Raw genomic sequence first — 22,031 nt, 5'->3', positions numbered from 1 at the left:
TCCTTATTTACGGGACATGTGTTTTACTGCACTCTAATTTTGGGGGCTTTGAAAAAACAATGACCTCGGGAAAAAAGTAATAAAACTAGTTTGAGAAAATGAAAGCCTCAGAAGTCCAAAGGAAAATTAAAATCGGACCACTGTCCTTAAAGACGGAAAATGGACATAACAGTCGAACGCTCTTCTCTCAAAATGTTCGGGGTTATACAGTGGGCCACAAGGATAACCGAAGTACACGTCTATTATTTAAAAGTTGAATAATTTTCTTCTTGAACAGTGAATGGGGCCTTGGCTTCCTAGTGAAGAGGAAGCCATTTGAAAATGTACTTGGGTAATCAGTAGTAAATAACCATTGTAAAATAGTACAGCTATTGATGGCTTTAATGAAAACCTCATATTCATGAAAGATAAACCGATAAATTCAATAACTTACATGTATTCGGGTGAAAAAAAATATCACCAAACTGTAATTTTACGTGAGGAAAAAATATGGAGTGAGGCAAACAAGGACAAGTAGAGAGTAAATTAGTATGTACATGACCCCTCTAGGCTGTAAAAGCTCATTGTGGGGAGGAAATATGTCTATCAACTCTGTTATTTTGTACTCTCCCAAGTGCTTAGCACGGCGCTCGGCACACAGTAAGTGCTTAATAAATATGATCGATTGGTCTTTTGATTTGGAGGATGGTGCTTATGATGGTGATGATTACCAGTGTGTGGGGGTGGGGACAGGGAGGAAGGGGAAGAGGTGCATGAGGGGGAGCATTTCAAATGTCTATGTGGGACTGACAGTGCCAAGTATCTTGCACACACTCAAATATCGTCCCTTGTCCCCGACATGTTTGGGATTTGTAGAACTTGATGTTGCTTTTGTCTCAATTTCCTAATTTCCTTGAAACCTCTGTGCCACAAAGTCACTCCTCTTTTTATTGCTATGTATCAAGCTGTCCTCCCTGCAATCAGTCAATGGTTATTACTGAGTGCTTACTGTGTGCAGAGCACTGTACTAAGCACTTGAGAGAGTGCAATACAAAAGGAGCCAAAAGATGGATACGTAGGTAAATACGGGGCAAATATCAATATTAAAGGGGCACGGTGCACAGATGAAGCAGAGGAAGGGCAAATAGGGGAAACTAGAGCTTAGGGAAGACCTCTTGGGGTAACAGTGATTTTAGTAGTCTTTTGAAGATGGAGAGGAGTGCAATGCCTTCTATGAAAAGGGAGGGAGCTTCAGGTCAGAAGAAGGATATGGGTTAGGGGTTGGCGGAGAGTCGGATGAGACTGAGTTAACGGTGAGTAGGTTGGTGTTAGAGGGGCAGAGTGCGCATGCTGGGTTGGAGAAGGTGATCCGTGAGGCAGAGTAACCAGTCAATCGTATCTTTTGAGCTCTTACTGTGTGCAGGACACTGTACTCAGCGTTTGGGAGAGTAAGCAGCATGGCCTAGTGGCAAGAACATTGGTTTTTTGGGAGTCCCAGGACGTGGGTTCTAATCCCAACTCTGCCATGTGTCTGCTGTTTGACCTTGGGCAAGTCACTTTACTTCTCTGGGCCTCAGTTCCCTCATCTGTAAAATGGGATTAAGACTGTGAGGCCCATTTGGGACAAGGTACTGTGTCCAATCTGATTACCTTGTATCTTCCTAGCGCTTAAAACAGTGCTTGGCACGTAGTAAGCGCTTAACAGATACCACAATTATAATTATTATTATTAAAATACACTATAATAGACACATTCCCCGCCCACAATGAGCTTACAGTCTAGAGTACGCGCAGGAGAGGAGACTGATGGTAAGGCGATGGTAAAGCGTTCGTGTTTTCTGCAGAGGTGGAGGGGCAACCACTGGAGGTTCTGGAGGAGTCGGGAGATGTGAACTGAACTTTGTGGTTTCTTTTAAACGACCTGGGCAGCAGATTTGAGTATGGGCTGGAGAGGAGAGAAACAGGAGGCCGGGAGGTCGGCAAGGAGGCTGATGCAGTAGTCAAGGCGGGCTATGACGAACGCTTTGATCAGTGTAGTAACAGTATGGATGGAGAGGAAAGGGCGGATTTTAGTGATGTTGTGAAGGTAGAACCGACAGGATTTGGTGACGGACCAAATACGGGGGTTGAACGAGAGAGATGAGTCGAGGAGGATGCCAAGATTCCGTGCCTGTGGTGGTTGGACGACAGGGTTTGGGTGGGAAGATGAGAAAGTCTGTTTTGGATACGTTGAGAGGTGACAGCACTGGGAGTTTAATTTCATAGCAAAGGGAACATTTAGAAACCTACGGTGGCTCGGTACCTTCCACATGCCTATGAGATGCGCCCAAGCCGTGAAAGACGTATCTAGCTCATGTAGACGGCACTTACGTACTGGCCTATAAATTACATCTTATAATTGCTTTACTCATTACCTACCTCCCCCCTCTAGAATGTAAACTAGTGGCGGGCAGGGAACGTTGTCTACCAACTCTGTTGTACCGTACACCCTCAAGTGCTGAGTACAGTGCTCTGCACACAGTAAGCGCTCAACCAATACCATCGATGATGATAATGGCTCAGCGAGCAGTTTCACCGGCATCGCTTATGAACCAAAACTCAAGACCATCAACCGTTCAGTACCGAAACCCAGTGAGGTCACCAGCTTTTAAGCTGTGTTTTTTTGCGACACAGCTGTGCTGGGTGGCTGACGTGAGGAGAATGAACGCTAACAGGGTCCCCGAGGAACCGACGAATGGTGAACTGTACTGTAGCATACCAAGCAGGGAGGGGCAGAGCATTTTTCAGGCACACGACAGTTTGATCAGGCGGAGGCAGTGAACTCCTGGGATACAACATTGTGAGGTAACAGAGATCAATCAGTCGATCAGTAGTAGTTACTGAGCACTTACTGTGCACAGGACTGTACTATACCCTCTGGAGAGTACGAGACAGCAGAGTTGGTAGACGTGTTCCCTGCCCACAACGAGCTTACAGTCCAGGGATACGCCATCCATGCACACATGGATGGATGCTTGTCGTAGGCAGGGAATGTGTCTATTGTTATATTGTACTCTCCCAAGTGCTTAGTAAGTGCTCTGCCCACTGTAGGCGCTCAATAAATACAACTGAATGAATGAATGGGAATGCCATTAGTCCCCAGCATGGTTGGGGCTGTGTTCCGGCGGGCCGCAGAGAGGAAGGAGTGGAGCCGCCATCTTAGCTCTACATTGTCTCCCTTCCGGATCAGAGATGGGGAGGAGCGGGCCAAGCTACTTCTTGCCCAAACAGCTGTAGGGGTAAAACTACACGGGACTGCACTCATGATGCCATGAGAAGAACCAGATATGACTCGCCAGTCACAAGTTCACGAGAAGCAATGAGATGGGGAAGGGGACGGATACAGGCGACTCTGAGTTAGTCCAGAATATTCATTATTCTGGAGTGGGCCTGACCCCAACTCATCTCAGATTAATGAGATCTTACTACATCCTAATCCTTTCACGAGGTCAGTTACTTTTCAGTTATTATTTTAAAAATGAAAGAGCGAAAGAACCAAGGAAGACAATAAATCGGTGAGCCTTTCAAACAACACTGCAAATATTATGACAATATTCCAGGAATATTACCCTGGAAGCAACAGAGAAGCAGTGTAGCTTAGTGAATAGAGCATGGGCCTGGGAGATGAGCTTGCATCTACCCCAGCGCTTAGTACAGTGTGCGCTGGTACAGTGCTTGGCGCATAGTAAGTGCTTAACAAATATCAATTAAAAAGAGCAATCAAAAATTCACGGCAACAGTAATTCTGAAAATTACTTTGGGAATCTCTAAAAGACTTCAAGCAACAAAGTGAACAGAACACTTGCGTACTCATTTACCCGCTCCCAGCACACACACACACACACACAAACACACTCACTCTCTGTATCTCTCTCTAATGTAGACATCTTTATACCCATTTCTTTTAGTGTCTCTCCCGCTAGACTGTAAGATCCTTCGGGACAGGCGTCATATCTACTATATTCATTCAATAGTATTTATCGAGCACTTACTGTGTGCAGAGCACTGTACTAAGCGCTTGGAATGTACAAATCGGCAACAGTACTATATTGTACTCACCGAAGAATTAGTTCAGAGCCCTAAACAAAGTAAGCCCTTGATAAATACTACGGATTGACTGACTGATTGCAAAGCATAAGGTGTACAACAGTTGCTCCTAGGGCTTTTAAAATCCTAAGTCATCACACCAAATCCCAGGGGATTGTGACTCACACGCAAATGTCTGATAAACCATGGGAGTCTTTATCTTCTAAGATCTGCACATGTTGGTTTTTTAAAGTATGTCTTCTATTCAAATATATATGCAAAGACGCGATACAGTTGTTCTCTGTAATACGCCCCAAGCACGATTAGAAGTTTTCTTTATCCCAATAGCCAAATAAAAGTACTCTGAAATCAAACATCTGTGGATTCATGAACATATCTTTTAATACTGAGGCAGCTGCTATTCCTAAGGCTAATGAAGCTATTTCTGAAGCACTTACTATGTATGCCATGCACTATGCTAAGCACTGGGACAGACACAAAATAATCCAATCAGGCCGTTTCTGATGGTCTAAGGAGGAGGGAGAGCAGATTGGCACAGTGGATAGAGCACGGGCCTGGGAGTCAGAAGGTCATGGGTTCTAAGCCGTGCTCTGCCACTTGTCTGCTGTGTGGCCTTGGGCAAGTCACTCAACTTCCGTGTGCCTCAGGTGAGTCCAACCCGATTTGCTTGTATCCACCCCCGTGCTTAGTAAAGTGCCTGGTACACAGTGAGCGCTTAACAAACACCACCATTATTATTATATTTTATCCTCATTTGACAGAAAATTACTCCCTCCCCCTTCAAAGCCTTATTGCTAAGTCCTCTTTTCCTTATCTACAACTTCCTTCTGTGTCACCCTGACTTGCTCCCTTTATTCATCCCCCATCCTGGCCACACAGCACTTATGTACATATCTGTCATTTATTTACTTATATTAATGTCTGTCTCCCCTTCTAGACCGTAAGCCAGCGGTGGGCAGGGAACGTACCCATTATATTGTACTTCCCCGGGCGCTTAGTACATTGTCCTGCACACAGTAAGCGCTCAAATACGACTGACTGAGATGAGAAAACTGAGGTCCAGACAATTTAAGTGACCTTTCAGGCGAGTGGCAGAGCCAAGACTGGGAACCAGGTCACCTGATTCTCGGTTGGTGTTCTCTCCACTAGCCCACACGATGAATGTGAACCCTGAACACGTTACAATCAATCAATCGGTGGCATTTATTAAGCGTTCAATGTGTGCAGAGCACTGTACTAAGCGCTTGGAAGAGTACAGTGCAACAGGGTTCGTAGACAGGCTCCCTGCCGGCCGGGAGCTAAGTCTACAGGGACAGATGTTACAACCACAAAACGTTTCTCATGAATGTCTGGATATGAGATCAAGAGACTGAAAAGTGGAGGAAAACTTGGGAACGGTGGCAGGCAACCATTTTATTTTTTTTCAAAACAGCCACACAGAGTGAATCCCCGGGGCAGTTTTTGGGCAAAAGGCTACATAATTTGTGGCCCCCTATGAGCCATGTGAGGTCATTAGAGAGAAGGGAGAGAAGGAAGCTGCGTGACTTGGACATGTCACTTTACTTCTCGGTGCTTCAGCTTCCTCATCTGTAAAACGGGGATTAAGACAGTGAGCCCCATTTGGGGACATGGACTGCGTGTGAGCAGCATGGCTTAGTGGAAAGAGCCCAGGCTTGGGAGTCACAGGTCGTGGGTTCTAATCCCAGCTCCGCCACGTGTCTGCTGTACGACCTTGGGCAAGTCGCTTAACTTCTCGGCGCCTCAGTTACCTCACCTGTGAGATGGGGATTAAGACTGTGAGCCCCACATGGGACAAGCTGATTACCTTGTATCTACCCCAGTGCCTAGAACAGTACTTGGCACATAGTAAGCGCTTAACAAATACCATAAAAAAGAGAGCGAGACAGGAAGAGAAGGGCGGGTATAAAAGGGAAGGGCAGGGATGGGGTGGGGAGAGTCAACAGGAAGCCCCCTGAGGAGGGGTCGGCAGCAGGGAGCTGGATGCCCGGGATCACCGGCTGGACGCCGACACCCAGCTGGCCACCAACTCGCTCTGTCAGAGCACAGAGATCCCGGAGCCCAGGGGCACGCATACCACTCTGACAGGAAAATCCTCGCCCACAGGCTCTCAGGGAGGGAGTTTCCGCCACTCATGTCAGCCGGAAGGAGGGGAGTCCCCCTTGCTTTGGTGTTCTTGTGCCGGTTGGGCACTTTTTGCCCGGGGGGGGGAGGGGGAGGTCTACTCTCCAGACCCTCCTCCCACTCCTGTCCACAGCCTTCCAATATCCCCGAGTACTCTGACTCTGAACAGCTGCCTTCCCATTCCCCGGGGGGAAGGAGAGAGGCAGAGGCCACGTTCCAGCCCTTGCTCCCATCCACACCACTGTTCCTAGTCCTCCCCCTTTTTTAGTGGTATTTCTTAAGTGCTGACTCTGTGCCGGGCACTGAACTAAGCACTGGGGTAGGTACAAGATTATCAGGGTGGACACTGTCCGCAGCCCACGTGGGGCTCACGGTCTTAATCCCCATCTTACAGATGAGATAACTGAGGCACAGACAAGTGAAGTGACCTGCCCAAGGTCACACGGCGGGCACCTGGCGGACCCGGGATTAGAACCCAGGTCCTCCGACTCCCGGGCCAGAGCGCCTTCCACGAGGCCAGGCTGCATCTCACCTCCACCTTGGACGGAGGGGCCGATTCAGAGTCCGTGTTAGTGCGAGAAGAAGCTGGGAGAGAAGAGGACAGGAGTTTTGGACAACTGACATCTGTCTTACTTTGCTAATTGGGGGAAGGGGAGGACAGGGAACGAGGGAAGAGGGGTGGGGTGAGGAAGAGGAGACAGAAAAGCAGAGACCCGAACTTATAGGTCGTTGATTATTTCTTCCTCAGCGACTGTACTCAGACCGGGGGCAAGCAGGGGCCCGCGAACACCGTCTGCGATTCCTGGGTTGGGGGCTGAATTCACCTCTGGCCCCAGCGCTTAGCCCAGCTGTGCCCTCTGTGAGAAGCAGCATGGTGTAGTGAGCACGGGCCTGGGAGTCAGAAGGTCATGGGTTCTAATCCCGGCTCTGTCCCTTGTCTGCTGTGTGGTCTCGGAGAAGTCAGCTCACTTCTCTGTGCCTCAGTTACCTCATCTGTAAAATGGGGATTGAGACTGTGAGCCCCATGTGGGACGGGGGGGGTGTCCAAGCTCATTTGCTCGTAACCACCCCAGTGCTTAGTACAGTTCCTGGCACATAGTAAGCCTTTAAGAAATACCACAATTATTATTATTATTATTATGAATGTACCCCATGGCCAGCACCTGGCACTGAGGGGTGCTCTTGGCTGGGTATGGGAGGCAAAAGCTATGAGGGGCCCTACCCTACCCGGCTTGGCTTGCTTGCCTCTGTGCGCTACTGTTTCCCTCTGGGGGAGAGGAGCAGCTGGAGGTCACCGTGTGCTGTCCACTGAGGCGGGGGCCATCTTGGCTGCCTCTCAGCCCTTTTCTGATTTAGAGGGATGGGGCCGCCCAGTGTCCTGAATAAGACACTTTTTAATCAATCAATCAATCAATCATATTTATTAATAATAGCAATAATGATGGAATTTGCTTAACAAATGTGCCAGGTACTGTAATAATAATAATAATGATGTTGGTATTTCTTAAGCGCTTACTATGTGTCAAGCACTGTTCTAAGCGCTGGGGTAGATACACGGTTGTCAGGTTGTCCCACGTGGGGCTCACAATCCCCATTTGACAGATGAGGCAACTGAGGCCCAGAGAAGTTGAATGACTTGCCCGAAGTCACACAGCTGGCAAGTGGCGGAGCCGGGATTAGGACCCACGACCTCTGACTCCCAAGCCCGGGCTCCTTCCACTGAGCCACACTGCTTCTCTAAGTGTTGGGGTGGAAACAGGCAAATCAGCTAAGACACAGTCCCTGTCCCACATAGGGCTCACAGTCTCAATCCTCATTTTACAGATGAGGTAACTGAGGCACAGAGAAGTGAAGTCACTTGCCCAAGTCACATAGCAGACAAGTGGCGGAGCCGGGAGTAGAACCCATGACCTTCTGACTCCAGCCCGTACTCTATCCACTACACCAGGCAGCTTCTCCAGCTTTGAGTGCTTACTGTGTGCAGAGCACGAAGTGCTTGGGAGAATAGAACACAACAATGTAACAGACACGTTCCCTGCCCACAGTGAGTTTACAGTCTAGGGGGGAGATGGACATTAATATGGAAAAAAAAGAATGACAGATATGAGTATTAATGCTGTGGGGCTGAATAAAGGGAGCAAATCAGGGTGACTCAGTAGGGAGTGAGAGAAGAGGAAATGAGGGCTTAGTCAGGGAAGGCCTCCTGGAGGAAATGTGCCTTTACTAAGGCTCTAAAACGGGGGAGAGTAACTTCTGTCGGATACGAAAAGGGAGGGCATCCCTGGCCAGAGGCAGGACGTGGGCAAGAGGTCGGTGGCGAGACAGACGAGATCAAAGTACAGCGATTTGGTGGGCATCGGAGGAGCAAAGTGTGTAGACCGAGTTGTCGTAGGAGAGTAGCAAGGTGAGGTGGGAAAAGACTAGCTTGTGTTGTTACTATCAATTGTAATCCAGATAGGTCAGAAAAGACCAAAGGTTTGATTATGCCATCTGGAAAGACAAGTAGGGTGAGCCACTTGGCAGGCAAGTTTTTCACAGATGCCATGGTTTCAGTGAAAACATCCGGTTTAAGTGGAAGGGAAATAAAAAAATTAATCAATGGCATTTCTTGATGCTCCCTGTGTGCAGGGGACTGCATTAAGCACTTGGGAGAGTACAATACAACAGAGTTGGAAGACACATTCCCTGTCCACAAAGAGCTTACATTCCAGACAGACATGAATATAAATACATTAGGCATATTTAATAAGCACGGGAAGGCACTGTATTAAGCGCTTGGGAGAGTACAGACACACTGGTGCCCACAACAAGCTCACAGTCTAGAGGCCTATGTACATAAGTATTGTGGGGCTAAGGGTAGGGAGCCTACCAAGTGCTCAAAGAGGACTTGGTAGAGAAGAGGTAGAGAAGCAGCGTGGCTCAGTGGAAAAAACCGGGGCTTGGGAGTCAGAGGTCATGGGTTCAAATCCCAGCTCTGCCACTTGTCAGCTGTGTGACTGTGGCAAGCCGCTTAACTTCTCTGGGCCTCAGTTCCCTCATCTGTAAAATGGGGATTAAGACTGTGAGCCTCATGTGGGACAACCTGATTACCCTGTATCTCCCCTAGCACTCAGAAGAGTGCTCTGCACATAGTAAGCGCTTAACAAATACCAACATTATTTTTATTAGGACAGATCCAAGCGCCTTGATGATAGAGAAATGATATTGAAGGAGGAGATGTAGCTTTGACAAGACGCTGAAGGTAAGAAGAGTGATGACTTGGGCATATATGAAGGGGAAGATGATCCCAGACCAGAGGGAGGGCGTGGGAAAGGGACTGCGGCGAGAATCAGCGGGTTCAAGTAATCAGGACTTGAACTCTGTCCATTTTGGGTCCTTTAAGGTTCGGTAGAGTGGGGCAGAGTCTGTTGATCTATGTTGCTAGGGCCCTTCTCTCAAACACCTTTCCAGCACAGCTCCCGTCATTATAAACGGCGTTCCCTTTAGAGAAATATTTCATAAAATGGCATCGATCCAACAAGGATTTTGGAGGATCGGCTGTCGGCATTTGACAACGCTTACACCTTAGGAATGAGCCCACTGAAGGATACAGAAAAGATTCCTTGGTTATAGCTCCAGATAAAACTTAGGAATTTTGTCCCTGAAAAGGTCAAAGAACCCTAAGCTTGGAAAGTTGACAACCCTCTTTTCTGGGAAAGGCAGTACAAACACAACATAATGAAAAAAGGCTGTATCGCTCTCCAGATTGCACTTCCATGAAATTTTAGAAATCATCCGGACTCCTGCTGGTTCATTAAAAAGAAAAATGATATCTGAATCAGGCCAGGGAGAGTAAATATCACCAGTCAATCAAAGTCCACTACAAAAAATGAAAACTACATCATTCACTGTGTATTTTCAAAAGCATACTGACTAATACGGAGTTTCCTTGGGGCTATAATTCTGTTTTGAAAATAAAATCCTCTCCTCCATCTATCACAGCTGAAAGTACCACCATCCTCTGTGTTTCTAAACCCTGCCACCATGGCATTATCCTTGAGTCCATGTTCTTTTTCAACTTTCACATGAAGCCTGTTGCTAAATCTTGTTTTTCCCCTCCCTGACAATTCTCATATCTGCTCTCTCCTCTCCGTCCAAATGGCCATCAATCAAATCAATCCTACCCTGGCTTTTATCAGCCGCCTCTCTGGCCTCCCTTCCTCCAGTCTCTTCGTCTCTAAATTCCACTCTTCTCCTCTGAACATCATTTTTTAATTGTTTTTCTGCACCCATCTCTCCACTCCTCAACAACCTCCAATGGTCGTCTACACCTCTCCACATCGAATTCCTGGTCATTGGCTGAAAGGCTCTCTGTCCACCCTCTCTTTCTTTTCTACTACAGTCCACCTCTCCCTCTCAATTCCTCCTCAGACACCTCTAGCTCAGCCTACGTTCCTGACTCTGTTTGTCTCTGACTTCCGGCTCGTGCCTTTCCTCCGGCCTAGAGCGGCCATCTGCTTCAAATGGGCCAGACTACAGCTCTCCCCAACTTCAAAACCCTTCGGAAATCCCACTGATTTCAGAAGGCCTTTCCTGGATTGTTTTCTCTCCTCCAAGCCACACCCTCCCTACTATCGCCTCGGTGTTTTTGCTCTCACGTCCCAAAGAACATTTTTACACCTCCTTTGAAATATTCTACTATCTCCTCCTTACAGACTGCAACTCCTTGTAGGCAGGGATCATATCTACAAAGTCTACTGCATTGTACTTTCCCAAGTGTTTAACACAGTGCTCTGAACACAGGAGGTAGTCAATAAATATCACTGATGGATCAATTCTTATTCCTATTTATAAGCTATTTATCTCTATCTCCTCCACCAGATGGTATAATTTTTGTGGGCAGGTACCTTCTTCTCTCATACCCTCCCAAGCAATTAATACAGTGCTCTGCGCATTACTATTTGAAAAAATGTGGCCCGTCTGAACGCGGCTCTTTAATATTAAGGGCAGAGAGAACTAATTCCTCTCTCAATAACATGGGTTTTTCAAAGAGAAACAACTTTGCAGGACTGGCCACAGAATAATTCAAAAACAACCACCTCAGAGATGTGTTGTAGTAACTATATGATGAGCTTAAAATCCACATGGGATTCATTGGGAATCAAGATTTTTCTGACACGAAACCAACTTAATGGACAGAAAGGTACAAAATTCTTAAAATCAAATTACATGGAGATTCATGTGGCCTTTTTTCCCAAAATACTGATTTGGATAGCCATTTTGCCATTAACCAAAACAACAATAATAATGATAAGAACAGTAATAACGATGATGTTATTTGTTCAGTGCTTACTATGTGCCGAGTACTGTAGTATGTGCCAGGGAAAATAAAAGATAAGGCCAAACACCGTCCCGGTCCTACCAGGTGCCCCTAATTTCAGGGGGAAGGGAGAACATTTATTTAACCCGCATTTTACAGATGAGGAAATTGAGGCACAGAGAAGCTATCTGACATGCCCACGGTCACACAGCAGGCAAGTGGCGGAGCCAGGATATGAAGCCACGTTCCCCGACTCCCAAGACCAGTGTTTTCTCCACTGGGCCACCCTGCTTTCCGGTGGGTTTTTCATTCCAGCTAAAAACGAATACCTTGTTCCTTCGGAAAAATGGCTTCTCAAGAGTTGATATAATTCTCTTCAGAAGACAGACTTGGATTACCTATGCCATTCTTGGCCACTTTTACCCCCAGAGTCCAGCTGACCCTCACACCGCATTTGGGGAGAGTTGGGAAAAGAACTAGAAGAGGGGGAGAGCCTGCTGGAATAGTGGAGGAATAAAGGATACTGGTTGAGAGACCCCGAAAGGGAAGATGAATTAAGATCCCCAAACCAAGATGCTGTGCTGAAGGTTTATGCCCGACGGACCTAGGGCATCTCAGAAATTCCCGACGTTAGCTGGCTATCGTGGGCGAAGACCACAGAGATCTCTGAGATGGCGCCTCGGCCAACCACCTGCTTGATGAATGAATGTCTTCTGGGCCCCGCACTATTATTCATTCATTCATTCATTCAATAGTATTCATTGTGCGCTTACTATGTGCAGAGCATTGTACTAAGCGCTCGGAATGGACAATACAGCAACAGATAGAGACAATCCCTGCCCACTGATGGGCTCACAGTCTAACTGGGGGAGGCAGACAGCAGAGCAAAACAGAACAAAACCAAAACAAGACAACATTATCAAGATAAATAGAATCAAGGGGATGTAGACTTCATTAACAAAATGAATAGGGTAATAAATAATACATATAAATGAGCACAGTGCTGAGGGGAGGGGAAGGGGGAGCGGCATAGGGTGGGAGGGTGGGGAGGGGGAACAGAGGGAAAGGGGGCTCAGCTGAGGGCAGGGGAAGGGGGGAGGAGCGGACGGTGGAGGGGGAGCAGAGGGAAAGGGGGGCTCAGTCTGGGAAGGTCTCTTGGAGGAGGTGAGCTCTCAGTAGGGCTTTCACACCTTGCACAACTTCATTATTTACGATTGCGCGTGCTTCGCCTTGTGCTGCCCCTCTGTCCCCTTCTCCCTTCCTGCCCTCCATGCCCCGCTAGGAACACGGCAGCGTGGCCTAGTGGACAGAGCATGGGCCTGTGAGTCAGAAGGATCTGGGTTCTAATTCCATCTACCCCTTGAGGGCCGTGTGACTCTGGGCAGGTCCCTTTCCTTTTCTGTGCCTCAGTTCCCTCATCTGTAAAAAGGGATTCAACACGGGAGGCCCATGTGGAACAAGGATTGTGTCCAACTTGATTAGCTTGGATCAACCCTAGTGCTTAGTAAGCACTGGCACATAGTAAGCACTTAAACACCACAAAAACAAAAACAACAACAACAACAAAAAACAAACAGCTTGCAGAGATAAGACGGTTCAAAGGGCATCGGGCAAACTAGCAGCACCTTCCTGGCACAGATACTTGGGGCCGAAGTCTTCGGATTAGTTGTAGCAGCAGAATTTAATACAGTCCTTCTTGTTGCAGGGCAAAATACTAGATGTTTACGAAGAAGAGAATAAGGAAGTGACACATTCTCTGAGGGCAAGGACCTTACGCTGTGATAGAGGAGACAGCATAAAAATCTTCCCAAATAGAGCAGGCAAAATGAATTACTGAGCACAAACATATAGACAGGGGATGCTATGGCATGTTATTTATCTTATATCCAACCTATTTATATCTTGTAATAATAATAACTTTGGTATTTGTTAAGCGCTTACTATGTGCCAGGCACTGTACTAAGCGCTGGGGTGGACACAAGACACTGGGTTGGACAGTCCCTGACCCATGTGGGGCTCACAGTCTCAATCCCCATTTAAAGATTAGGTAACTGAGGCACAGAGAAGTGAAGTGACTTGCCCAAGGTCACCCAGCAGACAAGTGGCGGAGTCGGGATTAGAAGCCATGCCCTTCTGATTCCCAGGCCCGTGCTCTATCCACTACGCCATGCCGCTTCCCCCGCTTTATTGACCCCAGTGTTCAGTTTAGTGTATTGTATTGTTGGTATTTGTTAGGCGCTTACTATGTGCCGAGCACTGTTCTAAGCGCTGGGGTAGACATAGGGGAATCAGGTTGTCCCACCTGGGGCTCACAGTCTTAATCCCCATTTTACAGATGAGGTAACTGAGGCACAGAGAAGTTAAGTGACTTGCCCAAAGTCACACAGCTGACAAGTGGCCGGAGTAAGTGCTTAATACACAGGATTAAGAAGAAAAAGGTGTGAATAAGTACGGTGCTCCGCTCACAGTAAGCGTTCAATAAATACCACCGAGCGATTGATAAGTTCACAAGTGCTAGGACGGAGGGTTATCCATAGTTTAGGACAGGAGTCTATCACGAGAACATCCGTCTCTTCTTAGCCTTAAACCATGCCTTTTGGAAACAAAAAAAATTCCAGACCGATATCAAGATCTCCATCTTGGCCCTGAGTGCCAATTCTACTACTCGGATCCCAACTTGCTAGTTTCTGGCCTGGCTCCTCTGGGCACTTGATTATAGCGGCTAGATGCCAATTCATTTTGGTATCTTAATTTATCTTCTCCTTCTATCTCACAACCAGTATCCTTTCCTCCTCCACTATTCCACGGCCCTGTTCTCCTCCCTGACCCACTTAAAACCCCTGCTCAATTCCCCACAGAATATCCTTCCAGCTTAATCAACTACTACTCACTTCAATCTGGGAACCACTTAATCCTCCAGAGCCTTTTTATTTTTCACGGTACTTGTTAAACACTAACTACGTGCTTAAGCACCGTACTCTGCGCTGGGGTAGGTACGAGGTAGTCAGGTTGGACACAGTCCATACCCCACACGGGGCTCACAGTCTTAATCCTTATTTTATAGATGAGGGAACTGAGGGCCAGAGAAGTGAAGTGACTTGCCCAAGGTCACACAGCAGACAAGTGAAAGAGCCAGGATTCGAGCCCAGGTCCTTCTGACTCTCAGGCCCGGGCTCTATCCAGTGGGCCACGCTGCTTCTCCAACTCTTCAGAGCCCCAGAGTCACCAAACCGGACTCCCCCAGGGTCCTCAAACCTCACTAGAGGAAATTCCCTCTTAGAGATGCCTGTGTACAGTGCCTGGCACATCGTCAGCGCTTAACAAATACTAGAATTATTATTATTACAAGATAAATAGGTTGGATACAAGATAAATATCTTATGAGGAAGCTTTTGCTCAGCTCTATCTTTCAATTATGCCCAGATACAGCCCTGTCTTATCTGTAAAAGTCCCCGTTTCGATGGAATCAATTTTATGGCAGACCAACTTTTCTAAACAGCATCAAAACAATTCATCGGGACAGTTCCTCAAACAGAGATGACCTCCAACACTTGTTGCCGGAAGCAGTGTGGCCTAGTGGATAGAGCACGGACCTGACAGTCAGAGGACTCGGGTTCTAGTCCTGGCTCCTCCCTTTGTCTGCCGGGTGACCAGGGCAAGTCGCTCAACATCTCTGTGCTTCAGTTACCTCATCTGTAAAATGGATATTAAGACCGGGAGTCCTGTGTGGGACAGGGACTGTGTCCATCCTGATTATCTTGTATCTATCCCAGCGCACACGGTGAGTGCTTAGCAACTATCACACACACACAAAAAATAATCCAAAAAACTAGTAGTTGGGTAGAGGGTGGTGGATGGATAGATGGATCATTTCAAGAATGTTACAACTGCATCTCTAATGCCTTGGAGGCCAATCTCCAAATCTGAATTTTTCATCCCCTTCCCTGAAGTCCTCTAAATACCAAACGCCTCTCTGCTGTTCCAGCCTTTAATGTACTTACATACTTCACATGCAGCCATTTAAAAATTAATTATCGCTTCAGCTGGATTGTTTTGTACTGAAAATTTGCAGCAGAGGTTCACAATCCTTAAAAGTACAATTCCCACATATCCAGCAATTCCAAGTATGTTCCCTTATCAACCGAGAAACTGCTTGTCGCTATGAAGTACAGAGGGATGCTTATCTTGGCAATGCAAGTTTATGGCATTTACCTATCTTCAAAAATTGTCCATCAGGAATTGGACATTTGCATAATATAAAACCTAACCAAACTTCCTTCTTGTAAATCATTATTTATGAGGCGTAAATAAAACAACCTAATTTGATAAGCAGTCCAAATGGGAAACCTGAGATTTCCTGGAAATGATTTGAATACCTCAGCTTCCCTAGAGCGCCACAGTGACAGATTAATGAAAAAAAAAAAAAGAAGTTGTATCTTCAGCAGAGTCTCCCTTTAAAATACAGCTTCTGTTCCCTTTGGTTAATTTGGCCCTCACAAATGCCATATATGCTTATTCTAGAAGGTTCATTCATTCATTCATTCAATAGTATTTATTGAGCGCTTACTACGTACAGAGCACCGTACTTAGCGCTTGGAATGTACAAATCGCTAACAGATAGAGACAGCCCCTGCCCTTTGACGGGCTCTGTGGGTGGGGAATATTTCCACCACTTCTCTTCTGTTGTAGTTTCCCAGGCGTTTAGTACAATGCTCTGCACACAGTAAGGGTTCAGTACTACTGACTGATCTATTGAAAAAAAAAAACCCACCCCCAAAACCACACACATTTCCCCCTCCAACTGTATTCAGGGCCTGAATGTTTAGAACACAAAACAAAGTTTTCTTGAGGTGGACTGCAAGTTCACCGCGGGCAGGGAATGCGTCTACCAACTCTGTTGCATTGTACGCTCTCTAGCGCTTAGTCTCTGCCACTTGTCCACTGTGTGACCTTGGATATGTCATTTAACTTCTCTGAGCCTCAGTTACCTCATCTGTAGGGAAGCAGGGTCGCTCAGTGGACAGAGCACGGGCCTGAGAGTCAGAAGGAACTAGGTTCTAATCCCGGCTCCCCCACGTCTGCTGTGTGACCTTGGGCACGTCACTAGGAGAAGCAGCGTGGCTTAGTGGAAAAGGCCCGGGCTTGGGCGCCGGTGGTCGTGGGTTCTAATCCCGGCTCCACCACTTGTCAGCTGGGTGACCTTGGGCAAGTCACTTAACTTCTCTGTGCCGCAGTTACCTCATCTGTGAAATGACGATGAAGACCGTGAGCCCCACGTGGGAGAACCTGATTACCTTGTATCAACCCCAGCGTTCAGAACAGCGTTTAGCACATAGTAAGCGCTAAACAAATACCAACATCATTATTATTAACTTCTCTATGCTTCAGTTCCCTCATCTGTAAAATGGGGATTAAGAGTGTGTGGCCCATGTAGGACAGGGACTGTATCCAATCGGATTAACCTGTAACCACCCCAGTGCTTAGAACAGCGCTTGGCACATAGTAAACACTTAACAAGTACAATAATTATTATTTTTCACTAAAATGGGGGTTAAAACGGTGAGGTCCTTGAGGGACAGGGACTATGTCCAACTGATTTGTTAATATCCACCCCAGTGCTCAGTACAGTGCCTGGAACATATTACGCACTTAAAGAATGCCACTATTATTTTTATTACAGTGCTGTGCACACAGTTAAGTGTTCAATAAAGACCACTGATTGATTGATTTTAAAAAAATACATATTTCCCCCTCCGACTGCATTCTCGTTGAGGACCTGGATGATTAGAACACAGACTATAAACTTGTTGTGGGTAGGAAACGTGCCTACCAAACGTGTCACATTGTTCACTCCTAAGCACTTAGTACACTACTCCGCACACAGAAAGCACTCAGTAAAAATGACTGATCGATTTACGGATGGATTGATGCCTGCTAGGAACCGGGATTTGTGGGCTCACGGATCAGGGTTTTCTTGTGACACCCATTCAACGCTACCAGCCTGAAAGCTACGACAAGGAACGTGGAAGTAATTCACTCCAATTGAATGGGCTACAAGACTTCTCAAAGGACCCTATGATAATCATCTAAGAGCTGCTTCCTGAGAATCAGCATGGCTTACTGGAAAGACCCTGGGCCTGAGAGTCAAAGGACCTTCTCGCTGCGCCTCGATCTCGCCTGTCTCGCCGCTGACCCCTGGCCCGCGTCCCGCCTCTGGCCTGAAATGCCCTTCCTCCTCTAAGCCGACAGACAACCGCTCTTCCCCACTTGAAGGCCTTATTGACGGCACATCTCCTCCATGAGGCTTTCTTGACTAAACCTCACTTTTCCACATCTCCCACTCCCTTCTGCGTCGCCCCGACGTGTTCCCTTTGTTCTTATCTACATATCGGTGACTTTATTTATCCCTTTGCTCTTCCCCCCTCTCAGCCCCGTAGTACTTATGTGCATATCTGTAATTTTATTTACCTGTATTAATGCCCCAACTGTACACTGTGTGATTGCTGCGGGCAGGGAATGTCACTGTTTATTGTTGCATTGTACCTTCCCAAGCGCTTAGTACAGTGCTCTGCACACAGTAAGCGCTCGATAAATACGACCGAATGAATGACCTGGGTTCTAATCCCGGCTCCACCACCTGTCTGCTGCGTGACTTCGGGCAAGTCATTTCACTTCTTTGGGCCCAGTAATCACAACTGTTCATTCATTCCATAGTATTTATTGAGCGCTTACTATGTGCACAGCACTGTACTAAGTGCTTGGAATGTACAATCGGGCAACAGATAGAGACAATCCCTGCCCAATGACGGGCTCACCGTCTAAACGGGGGAGACAGAGAGCAAAGCAAAACAGAACAAAACAAAAACAAGAGATCATCAAGATGAATAGAATCAAGGAGATCTACACCTCATTAACAAAATAAATAGGGTAATAAATAATATAAACAAATGAGCACAGTGCTGAGGGGAGGGGAAGGGGGAAGAGCAGAGGGTGGGGTGGGAGGGGAGGAGGGGGGAGCAGAGGGAAACGGGGAGGCTCAGTCTGGGAAGGCCTCCTGGAGGAGGTGAGCTCTCACTAGAGCTTTGAAGAGGGGAAGAGAGCTAGTTTGGCGGAGGTGAGGAGGGAGGCCATTCCGGGACAGCGGTAGGACGTGGGCCAGGGGTCGACAGCGGGACGGGTGCGAACGGGGGACCGTGAGACGGTGAGCGGCAGAGGAGCGGAGCGTACGGGGTGGGCAGGAGAAAGAGAGAAGGGAGCTGAGGTAGGAGGGGGCAAGGTGACGGAGAGCTCTGAAGCCAAGAGTGAGGAGGTTTTGTTTCACGCAGAGGTCGAGAGGCAACTACTGGAGGTTTTTGAGGAGGGGAGTGACATACCCAGAGCGTAACTGGAAAATGGGGATGAAGACTGGGAGCCCACTGTGGGTCAGGGACCGTACCCAATGCATTTGTATCTACCCCAGCATTTAGTACAGTGCCTGCCGCATAGTGAGCACTTCAATACCACAATTATTATTAAATGCGGATCACTGGACTCTGGGGACACACCCCACATTAGAAGAGCCCAAGGATTAAAAACCTCTTTGCTGAATCTGCACTGATGACGATGGTATTTGTTAAGGGCTTACTATGTGCCAAGCGCTGTTCTAAGCACTAGGGTAGATACAAGGTAATCAGGTTGACCCACGTGGGGCTCACAGTCTTAATCCCCATTTTAGAGATGAGGTAACTGAGTCACAGAGAAGTTCAGTGATTTGCTCAAAGTCACACAGCTGATAACTGGCAGAGCCAGGATGAGAACCTCTGACTCCCAAGCCCGCACTCTTTCCACTAAGCCACGTACTGCATAATTCACTGATGGTATGTGAGAGAGAGAGAGAGAGAGAGAGGGAGAAAGAAAGAGACAAAAAAGACAGAGAGAAAGACGCAGAGAAAGAGACAGAGAACAGGAGAGATAGAGAGACTGAGAGAAAGAGGGAGAGAGGGAGAGAGAGGGAGAGACAAAGAGAGTGAGAGACTGAGAATGACAGAGAGAAAGACAGGGAGAACAAGAAAAAGAGAAAGAGACAAGGAGGGAGAAAGAGAGAGGGAGAAAGAGACAAAGAGTGAGAGAACAAGAAACAGAGAGAGAAAGAGATAGAGGGAAAGACAGAGAGAGAAAGAGATAGAGGGAAAGACAGAGGGAGAAAGAGAGAGAAAAGAGAGACAGAGAGAGATGGAGAGGGAGAGAAAGAGATAGAAAAAGAGAGAGACAGAGAGCAAGAGAAGAGAAAGAAAGAGGGAGAGAGAGAGAGGGAGAGAGACAAAGAGAGTGAAAGACACAGAAAGGCAGAGAGGAGAGCGACAGAAAGCAAAAAAGACAGAGTGAAAGAGAGAGACAAAGAGAAAGACAGAGAGACAGAAGGAGAAAGAGAAAGAAAAAAGAGATAGAAAAGGAGGGACAGAGAGACAAAGACAGAGAAGTAGAGAGAGAGGGGAAACAGAAAGGGAGAGAGAGAAAGTGAGGGAGAAAGAGAAACAAAGAGTGTGCCAAAGAGAGAGACAAAGAGAACGACAAGAGAAAGAGAGAGAGAGAGAGAGAGAACGCAAGAGCAGTCTCACGCCAGCTTCCCCGAGAAGCACTAATGATAACTTGGAACGTGGTCAAGGCCGTCGGCTCTAAGGCGGTGCTCGCCGCAACCCAGCTTTGCGGGCCCATCATTTAGGTCCAACGATGACAGGAAGAATACCCAAGCAGCTGCTCCACTGAAAGCCGAAACCAGGCGTATGTAAACAGGGGAGCCCGAACCATGGTTTCAAGTCACAATGAAGGAAAATCCCAACCTAGGGGATACAGTACGCGTCCGTAATTAATGGCTGAATGAACGCAAGGCGACTGTTGACAGACGACTGTGTCAGACAAAACAGCCCGGGTGTGCCAATTAACAGCAGGGGGTTCGGGGAGATCACGCAACCCAGTGCAGATCTGAAAACGGCGCCCGGATAGCAGACGCATCAGTGCGGGACGGCACGCCCTTCACGTGCCCTCAGTCAATCGATGCTATTTAGGAACGCCGATTTGGCACAGAGCACTGTACTGAGCGCTTGGGGGAGGACAGAGTTGACAGACGCATTCCCTGTCCACGATGAGCTTTCTGTGTGCGGAGAGGGAAAGACGTGAATATAAATAAAGAAATTCCGAGGAGGTACGTAAGTGCTTTGAGTCCGAGGGAGGGGGTGAATGAAGGGAGCGGATCGGGGGGATGCAAAAGGGAGTGGAAGAAGAAGATAGGAGGGCTTAGTCGGGGAAGGCGTCAGAGAGAGGTGCCTTCAATAATTATAATAAGTATGGTATTTGTTAAGCGCTTACTACGTGCCAAGCACCGTTCTAAGCGCTGGATAAGGTTTTGGCTGATCGTAAGGCCTTGAAGCGGTGGGGGGAGCGATCGATCGTCTGCCGGCTACGAAGAGGGAGGGCGTTCCGGGCCAGAGGCGGGACGCGGGAGAGAGGTCGGCGGCTAGAGAGACGAGATCCAGGTACGGGGAGTAACGGTGGAGGAATGGTGTGGAAGGCTCATCAAACTCCATCCGTAAGCCTGGATCAGATCTCACTGTCAGTGGCAGAGTTTCAAACGCGAAAGGCACCGGGTGCTCTCCCCGGCCGTAAACAGCTCTGCGTGATTTTCGCAGTGACTATTCAATACCTACCCCCGCTATATTCGGCCTGGTACGCAGAGCTACTTCATTTGAGGTTTCCTCTGAGTTTCCCTGACCCTCGCAGGCTATCCGGATGCCAGATGGCACCGAACCAGGAATCTCCCTCGCCTCTGAGGTGACTACATCTACTGCTTCTCTCCTATCGGCGTCTAACGGGCTTGGATCAAAGGAGGAGGAGAAATGGTGTTTGTATTGAGGTGTTTCTATCGAGGAGCACCATGGCCCAACGGCAAGAGGCCTGGGAGTCGGAGGTCGTGGGTTCTAATCCCGGCTCTGCCACTTGTCTGCCGTGTGACCCTGGGCAAGTCACTGTGCCTCAGTTTCCTCATCTGTAAAAAGGGGATTGAGACTATGAGCCCTATGTGAGACAGGGACTGCGTCCAACCTGATTACCTTGTATCTAACCCCAGTGCTTAGTACGGTGCCTGACACATAGGAGGCCCTCAAATGCCAATCTTCCTCAGTGCTTAAAACACAGTAATGTTTAATGAATAACACAGTTATTATTATTATCGTCATCGAGGACAATCTCCTGTCCACTTGGGCGGGTTTCACAGAAGCCGAACACACGTATCCTGTCCACGTAGAGTTGGCGCATTGGGAGATTTAATTCATTCATTCATTCATTCAATCAATCGTATCTATCGAGTGTCGACAGTGTGCACAACACTGTACTAAGTGTTTGGAAAGTACAATTCGGCAACAAATCGAGACTTCTTAAAGTTGTAAGCTCTCCTACTAGGTCATGACAGATTGCTGGCTTGGGAATCTGTATTCCCAAGTATTGCTGACCAGTCTGACGTTCCCGGGGTCTGACTTCCCCACCCCCTTTT

At 47.6% G+C, this 22,031-nt stretch overlaps 1 protein-coding gene across 10 annotated transcripts in view; it reads right to left on the bottom strand.

Moving 5' to 3' along the window:
* The window catches only part of CLEC16A (C-type lectin domain containing 16A), a 276,263-nt gene that overhangs the window by 79,195 nt on the left and 175,037 nt on the right, over positions 1-22,031 (bottom strand). The gene's annotated exons all lie outside the window — the stretch shown is intronic.

Source organism: Ornithorhynchus anatinus, chromosome 2, assembly GCF_004115215.2.
Source record: "Ornithorhynchus anatinus isolate Pmale09 chromosome 2, mOrnAna1.pri.v4, whole genome shotgun sequence".
Classification (NCBI taxonomy): Eukaryota; Metazoa; Chordata; class Mammalia; order Monotremata; family Ornithorhynchidae; genus Ornithorhynchus; species Ornithorhynchus anatinus.
The sequence above is the reverse complement of the archived record's forward strand: the minus strand, read 5'-3'. Positions and strand labels throughout refer to the sequence as shown.